General features: G+C 37.5%; 1 pseudogene; it reads left to right on the top strand.

Moving 5' to 3' along the window:
• Positions 1 to 8021: 8021 nt before the first annotated feature.
• LOC123824868 lies at positions 8022 to 8585 on the top strand (annotated as a pseudogene).
• The last annotated feature ends 601 nt before the right edge of the window (positions 8586 to 9186 follow it).

The raw sequence follows: 9186 nt of genomic DNA, 5'->3' as shown, positions 1-9186 counted from the left end.
TTATTATGTCATCATGGTAAATGACCATAATTGACCCCCACAATGAAATGTTGCCAACATTCATATGAATAGCAACTGCAATCGCACAGGCTAGCAGGCATGTGCTTTGCAAATAAAATTTTTGCTGAATAGCCAAAATCTCAGGTTCATTTGGGGACCTGAGTATTTCTGAATTATAATAGAAAACGATTTGTTTCTGAGACAGAAGAATGCTGCGTACAGAAACTTAAATAGGAGGTCAGGGGTAAGTAAATACTGAAGGATTTGCAGGAGCCCTTATGATTTTGGGGCTGATTTAGATACAGAGTGATGAGTCATCAGATTCTTCACCTGAGCAGAGCTCTTGTCATTCTATTTCTCATCTAAAGAGAATATACAAAATATGCGCATGTGCACACACACACAATTCTACTATTTCCACCATCCCAAAGTTAGTCGTGACCTTTCCTGACCTTCTCCAGAACTGCCATACAATAAGGATGTAACAAAATAGTGAAGAAAGAAGTGACAATGCCAAAAGGCATATCAATTCTGACTATAACTGTGCATTTTAATATTGTGCTCAGGATGCAATTTCAGCTAAATTAGTCTTGACAATTTTCAGCTGATTTGGTTGAGAAATCAGGATCATTTCAATAAATGAATGAATGGGTGAATAAATGAATGAAAGCTATCTATCTGCTCCTATTTCCTAAGGAATCTATTTTATCACAGAATGCCTATTTCTTATTGGGCTTTTTTTTTTTCTCAAACTGGGCATGTTGCCCTAAAATAAAACACAACCCAACACAGAAAGCAGGGACCTTGAAATTAGCTTTATTTAATCAAAAGAAACCTTGCTGGTTCAATCACTGTCATCCAGATTCAGTTAAAATTACTCACACAGGCTTTTAAAACCTGCTCCAAAGTCTTCTCTTAATTTCTCCTCATGCTGCAGACACAAACTTCTCTCTAATCCTGCTCCTGTGCTTAACAAGAGCACCTCTGGGAAGAATACCCAGCAGTCTCACATCATTGCTGATATAAAAATTAAGAAAGATCATGAACTTCTTATTATACAAAGAAGATAATGGAGTTTATTCAACTATTCTTATGATTCCCAAGTTACAGGGAAATTGATAAAGAATTTTCCCAGGACAGACTCTATCACTTTAAATCAACTAGTTACAAGAGTAAATGTCCTGTTATTTTCTCTAGCATGAAGAGTTATCTCCCCAGAAGATAACACAGGATAGAATACAATTGCCTTCAGACTGTTTCCACCTTCCTAAAAATTCTTCCACTCCTTAGTTGCCTATTCACCAGTGGTTTGCTTTGGTCAGCTAGCCCTCGGAGTGGGTAAAAAACCCAAACTACCCACCACTTCTCCTAACCCTCACTGCAAATAGATTTGTGTCTTACTCCCATCTCTCAACCCAACCAAAATTCTCCATTGCACTAGTGTGGCAAGGGTAGATATTACCAGAAAATTTACCAGTCTCATGCTTTTTTCCACTGGATTATGAATAGCTGTAACATTTAATAAATATTTTCAATTTTGAAAAGGGGCTTATTAATCCAAATGAATCTCTCCTTTGTTAAATGGATAGACAAAGATTTTCTGTTCAGAGAAGACTTGTCTTCCATACTTCCTTAATTCTGCTCTCACATGCTGCAAGTCAGCAACTTGATTCTCCTCTTCTAAAATGTTCCAAGTTGGGCTCGAAAGTCAAAATCACATTAAAGTGTCTTAACTTTCTTCTTAGTTTTGCTCTAAAAAGAGTTAAAAACAAAAGAAAGGCAGAGGCATTTAACTTTTCTAAACTGCATTTATTGTTTTTCTCTTTCTCTTCAACAGAAAGGAACTGGGATGGGAGAGGCCAAAAGGCAGACAACCATTTGCTGATCTGGGGCTGACTTACTGTTAACCAAGCAAGGCCTAGATCAGCGCCAACAGAACTCATCAGCCATTGTGGGCTACACAGGTGCTCCTCATGAAATTTGCAAGTGGAGAGAATTATGTGAAATTGTTGCTGCTTGTGTTGAATTTTTGAAGTTTGTAGATTCCTTTATTAACTCAATTTTGTATAGTTTTGACCAGAGAAGAACTAACCACAAGCTTGAACTATCAGTCTCTGTGCTCAACTCTCCTTCCTGTGGGAACAAGCTTGTGCTTTCTCCTTATTTGGTCATGGGCTGTTTGGAAATGTGTCTCCTCTGGGTTATGAGTCTTTTTCCTGGACCAGTGTTTCTTACCTAATAGCTACATCACTACATTATTAAAATATGCAAGGAAAATTAAGTTTATCATGTTATGTGTTTAAAAGATGCTCATTAATCCAAATGACTACTGCATTTTGAAATGCGTGCTTGTTTTCTTTTTTTGTTTGTTTTCATACTATTAAGATACTATTTTTAATTGAATTTATTGGGGTTACATTGATTAATAAAATTATATAGGTTTAAGGGGTACATTGTACTGTGTGTTCACCACCCCAAGTCATCTCTCCTTCCATCACCATTTATGCCCCCTTAACCTCTCCTTCCTTTCCCTATCCTCATTTTCCTCTGGTAATGGCCATATTATTGTCTTTCTATGAGGTTTTAGTCCAGTATCAGAATGCCATTGGAATTTTAGTACTCAATATTATTATTTTGCTTAATCCCTTGACCATTTTCACCCAGCTCCCCAGCCCCCTCTCCTTGGACAGCTGTCCATTTGTTCTCTGCATCCATGAGTCTGCCCCCACCTTTCTTATTAGTTCATTTTGTTCACTAGATTCCACATATAACTGAAATCATATGGTACTTGTTTTTCTCTGAGCAGCTTATTTCACTTAACATAATGCTCTCTAGGTCCATCCATGCTGTAGTAAAGAGCAAAATTTCCCTCTTTTTTATAGCTGAGTGGTATGTCATTGTGTAAATGCACCACAGCTCTTTTATCTACTCATCTACTGATGGACACCTGGACTGCTTCCAAATCTCAGCTATTGTAAATAATGCTGCAATGAACATAGTGGTGCAAATAGTTATAGATCATTTACTTGTATCAGGTACTATTCTAGTCACTTATGCAAGTTCCCAGATAAAAACTTCATTTTCTTTGGCTATGGGTATTGCCATTAGTAGGATGGTCAATGGAATGTAGTTAAAAATGATGTCTAAAATTCTGAATTGTCTCCAGTTTGAAGACAAGCTGCTTTTCCAGGACTTTGGCTCTTATTTCTATAAGCTAAACTATTTTTTGAGCCAGCAACCTAAACTTTAACTTTGTAAATGATGGAGCCACAGGATGACAGGAATCTAAGTTAACAAAAGTAGCTAGCTACCCACTGTTCTAATCTGGTCTGTTTAATTAGAGATAAATAAATTATTTATTTAAGATTATTAGATCTTTCTTATAGGAATACAGCATTTACCCTATTGAATATGTGCAGTTTTCTAAGATGAAATGATAATAATGTTTACTAGGCATATTCAGAATTTTATTTTTATATATTTTTTACAATTATAAAGAAACAAATTTCTTCATTTCATCTGGGCAGCTGTTTGCCAATCATTCTCATTCTAGCCCCCTTCTCACACACCTACTGAAGTTGGGAAAGAAGTAATATTCATGGTGATATAAGTTGTAGGCTCAGTGGACAACTCATGACGGGCCCAATACATTCTGATTATTATCAGTATTCAGCACTGTTTCACCACTCAGTTTCTAGAGGAAAGCTACATTTCCCCCTTTTGCTATTAATTCTCAATCTCTTATCCCAACTATTAAGAGTGGACTGCATTTGCCACTCAGATCTTCTCGCACTCATAGATAAAGGATATTTTTGCTTCATTAGACACTTGCTGCTTTCTCTCTTTGCTCCTCTTGTGCCATGTTGCAAAGAACAACCTGTAATAAGTTGCTCCCACTTCACTACCAAAAATAAAATCTTTTAAAATTAAATGCTTTCATTTCGACTGTGATAATGTCAAATTTGGCACAAAACCATGATAATTGAACATTTTCGACTTCAAAATCTGCCAGAAAACATTGAAGTCAAAAGAGTGTTTAAAATGTAGACAACGTTCATCTGGGGAAACAGTTAGGAAGACACTAACATTTAGGGTTCTAGATCCCAACCTTTCTGTTTCTACCACCATAACCTAGTTCTTAGCAATCGGTCCTTCTACGACTTTTCATAGCTTTTATTGCCAGCATCGTTCACTTGGAATTCAGCGTGTAATTATCACTATAGTTGTTTATCTTTTTGAATGCAGGTTCTGTCTCCAGATTTAGCTTATAAATCAGGCACCATTGTATATAATCTGATGCAGCCCCAGCTTCTAGTACAGCTGCTGCATGGACAGTTGGCTCAGTAAGAGTGGACTAATGACAATATGTGCTAATACTGTTCTCCTACAGCCCAGTGTTTCCAAGAAGAAGGGTTGGGAAGGAAAACTCGAAAAAAGGCCTGCAGGATGAGAGGGGGCTTTGGGGGATGGGCAGAAAGGTGAAAGGGATCAAGAAGTATAAATTGCCAGTTATAAAAATAGTACAAATTAGCAGTTGTACAAATTACCAGTTGTAAAAGTACAGCACAGGAATCCAGTCAATAATATTGTAATAACTATGTATTTTGTCAGATGGTTACTAGGCCTAGAGAGGTGATCATTTCATAAGGTGTATAAATGTCTAATTACTACAATGTATACCTGGAACTAATATAATGCTGTATGTCAACTGAAATTAAAAAATAAATTTTTAAAAATATGAAGAAAAAAAGCAAAGGGGAACAATTTTTTTCCACAAAACATATACACACATACGAGGCCCCACAATAGGTTTTTTTCTTATGGGACCGGTGTTTAGGTTTATACTATTCCCCTTAGGAACCTCTTGAATTGTGGTTCTTAATTTAGTATGCAGCACTTGAATTTAATGATAAAAAAATGTGAGTTCAGAGAACTGATATCTAATATCTTACAAGCTGCAGGGAGTATTTTATGAGTATTAGCATAGATAAGGTTCTTATTTGTACTTATGTTCAAGTGGAAAATATTTTAAGGCTCTTTTTTTCAATAGCTTTGCTGGTTCTTAATTACCAAGTATACTATTGTTTATTTATTTATTTGATTTACTTTGTAAAATGTTTATTTTATGGTATTGATCTCCATGAAAAATATAGGGAATGACATTACCGCAATATATCTCAGACTCTGGAAAGCGCATGTACCAACATGACATTCCTAACAGATGCCAATTTTATATAAATATCACTGTAGAGGCAGAAGTCAGAGTAACTCGACAAAACAAAATTAAGTATTTAACTAAAAACCCCTATTTTTCACCCTGGCTGGCGTAGTTCCATGGACTGAGCACGGGCTGCGAACCAAAGCATCGCAGGTTTGATTCCCAGTCAGGGCACATGCCTGGGTTGCAGGCCACAGCCCCCAGTAACCGCACATTGATGTTTCTCTCTCTCTCTCTCTTTCTCCCTTCCTCCCCTCTCTAAAAATAAATAAATAAATAAATTATTTTTAAAAAATAAAAAATAATCAAAACCCCTATTTTCCCTTTTAATGTAGTGGTTCAAAGCAGTCTCTTAATTTCCTAATTCATTAGAAAGGCAATATGGTAAAGAGGTTAAGGAGACAGGCTGTGGAACCAGACGACCTAGGTTTGGATCTCACATCCTTCCTTTACTAGTTGTTAAGTGTAGAGCACATCACTTCTCTGTGCTCCCATTTTTCCCCCTGCAGAAACTGGAGGGGACTGGAGTCTATCTCACAGAGTAGTTCTGAGGACTGGGTAAATGAACACATGCAAAGCATGAAGCATGTGGCCTGACACATAGTAAGTATTCAAAAGATATTAGCAGTGATTTGGGGCTACTAAGTATTCTAGATGCATCAAGTGCTAAAATCACCATTTGACTTTTCACTTTCTGATGAGAGAATGTAAACCAACATTCTTGTCATATTTGAAGATTTAATTCCCTCTTGTCACTTCCAGGTGAGATTCACTTAAGAAGAAAATAACCTCAATAAGTAAAAAATTACATTGGGAGATAGAAAAAAATCTCTAGTGATTTTTTTTACAAAAGTATTAACAAAGGTTTAAAATTTTTCTCATGCTTAACATTGCATTGTATTGCTTACACCTTCATAGTTTTTAAGAGGACTGAATCAAGGACTCACCTAGGATTAATTATAAAACAGGAAAAAAAAAGGTCATTACCTCCCATTGTGATGTCATCTCTCCCTCCCTCACTAGGGATCTATCCTGAGTCCCATTTTCATTGTCTCAGAGGTCATCCAAGTTTGAAGAATGCCAACTGAAGTATGAATTTGTTGTTATTTTTTCAAGCACAGTCTCACTTTAATTGAAAACACCTGAAATGAAAAATGCTGATCTGGTTTTGTGGAGTCCTACTGTTTTGCCGCATATCAAGTTCCACATTTCTTTATGGCAACTGCCTTCCCTGTACTCTTCTCACATTTCCCATGTCCTTTATGACCATGCTGTTTGATCCAGAAGTTGGCATTTGTTTTTAGCTAAGCCAATATCCTACCTTTGATATTTTAAAACTTGGGACAGAGAAAGACAGAGTAGTTTTTCTCCTGGGCTAAAGATAGAATATATTAAATTTAGGAAGCACTAGTTACCATATTTACATCAAACAGGAGAAAGATGACACTGATACATAAAGACTAGAGATGTAAAGAGTTTGGGAAACATTAGAGACACTGATTCCATAAGACTCCTTAGGAGGGTGTGAGGGAGAGAGGCCAAGCAGTTTTCCTGACTTTCCCACGGCTATTTTCAGGTTTTCTTTGGAGAACTGGAAACATCTCCTATGCTGCCCTTCAGAATCCCCTGACCCAAATTCTTTGTCCAGCCAGGCTGTGGCCACTGGTTCAATGCTGGCTTCCATTAGCTTCTTAAAAGCAGATTTAGATGGCATCTCATGGAAGGCCCAACATCTGTATTTCTCATTTCCTACCTGGGGATTACCCATGATGCTCCAGTGTGGGAATCTGTCCCACATTCCTGCATGCACCATATGGAAATCCAAGGGACTTCATGCCCATGGAGTCACCATTGACCAATGGAAGCCAATGAATAAAGGCTTTCTCCTTTTGTCCCAAGTCTCAGAAAGGCTGAGCACCAGTCACCTAAACCCCTGGTGCATTTTAGGGTGGCCAACTTAAAAACTCTTCCTTGAACTGGTTTTTCTTCCTTCCTTGTATCTCTCCCTCTGCCCTACACCCCTGTTCCTTGGCATCATATTCCCGGATAAACGCTAGGGAATTCTTCATGTCAGGCTCAGCTTTTGAGGGAACTTGAGCTAAAAGACTCAGTATTCTTTCAGCAAATTTCCTTTAGTTAGATTTCAGTCATAAAAATAATAAGTAAAAAAAAAAAAACATTCTAGTCCCAGCTAAATAGTTAACACAATGACTATGACTTTGGAAAAATTGACTAATCTATGCCTTAATTCATTCATTTATAAAAGGGAGGAACTGGGCATATTTCTAAGACACCTTTCATCCCCAAGTTTCCACATTTTAAATAAAAGGCTTTATGTCTCAGAGAAATAAATCTCTAGTGGTGTCCATGCAGATATTGGGACAATCAATTCCTCCTATATTTCTGTTTTTTCAATGCTCACATCCTTGGCAACACCATGGCAAAACTAGCCTTTGATTGCCATGTGTCCTTTAATCCAGGACACCAGGGAGGAATTAGTGAGGGTGGTTACATGTGGGAATGGAGTTTATAAATTATTTCCCTAGCATATCTGAATCTCTGAACCTGCTCCAAAAGAATCTTTGAATGATTCTTGGCCTAAAATAAATTATATTATCATAGAAAAAAGTTAATTCATGAAAAAGAAATTCTATGAGAAGTTCTTGAAAGTCTTTTTTATCTGTGAAAACTTAAGTCTTACAGGATTCTGGAAGGTTCCTGTAATTTCTCTTGGTTTCAAGATTCTCAAACTTGGAAGGTGAGGTATGGGCAATTTTGGTTGTTGATCCTAACTCAATCCAGAATGGCTAATATGATCTTTGTGGATAAGGAAAACGGAGGACCAGGCACCCATGTTAGTCTTAAGGACTGGCTAAAGCTGGTCCTGGCCTTCAGTCAAAGCTTTAGATGGGAGATCTTATGTTTGCAAAATGTCTGATGCTCCACCAACCTTACCTGAAGTTCCCAGAAAGGCTTTGGGGACTGTCAACAGAGCTACAGAAAAGTCAGTAAAGAGTAATGGACCTCTCAAACACAAACAGACAAACTTCCCTGCTAAAAAGGTGACAGAAAAGACTGTTAAAGGGAAAAAACTGTTAAAGGGCTCCTGCCTCACATGACACCTATCTATAAATAGAAACGTTCTTTCCCTTCAGTCCTCTAGACTTTGAGAGTTTCCACCTGTCTGACGAACACCACATCACCCAGCTCCTCTTGAATGGAGTGCCTCTCATGATCCTCAATGAGGAGAGGAAACTCAAAAGGCTCTTACATCTCTGTCCCCTTTCACCTCTGAAGATGCCCTTCCACCGTGGGAGTCCAATCCATTGCAGTCTCCCTCAAGCATCCTGTCGACTCTGGATGTTGAATTGTCACCTGTGTGCTATGATGTAGAGAATTAGTTTCTTAGTGCTTTATACTTTGTGTGTATATATTAATAGTTTGTATTAATAAAGCAATTCTTTCACAGAAAAAAATTCTCAAACTAGGGATTTTGACCTCAGAGCATTTCCCTGTCTTCCTCTTGCATCACACCTCAGACTCTTCTCTCAGGGCGTCTAGTTACTAGAGGGCACATTACCTGGTGACTCAGGCTAAGTATTCAAGGCACCTCTGTCATCTTTAAACCTCTGTTCTGTGAATTAACATCTGACTTTCTTGTCTTTGGTGAGGACTGGTTGCTCTTCCAATTCTTCCTTTCGCTTATTATTGACATCCTTCCAAAGATAAAACCAGAAGGAATAAAGTGAATAGAGGAAAAAATTATATGCTTACAACAAATTTTTCTAAAAATCCCACGTATTTGATGGTAAAGAAAATATGGATTAATGGCCTAAACAAATCAAATTAATAGAAGACATCTCTAAGAGCAGATTCCTAATATCCCAGATCATTTTGAACAGTGAGTGCATGTGACATGAAGTGAGAGCTGACACAGTGAGATCACAGCAAGGAATAGAGGTTAGGCA

This window comes from Phyllostomus hastatus, unplaced genomic scaffold (genome assembly GCF_019186645.2).
Source record: "Phyllostomus hastatus isolate PE091 unplaced genomic scaffold, TTU_PhHast_1.1 phas_contig_58, whole genome shotgun sequence".
NCBI lineage: Eukaryota > Metazoa > Chordata > Mammalia > Chiroptera > Phyllostomidae > Phyllostomus > Phyllostomus hastatus.
This window is presented reverse-complemented; position numbering and strand designations above follow the sequence as displayed.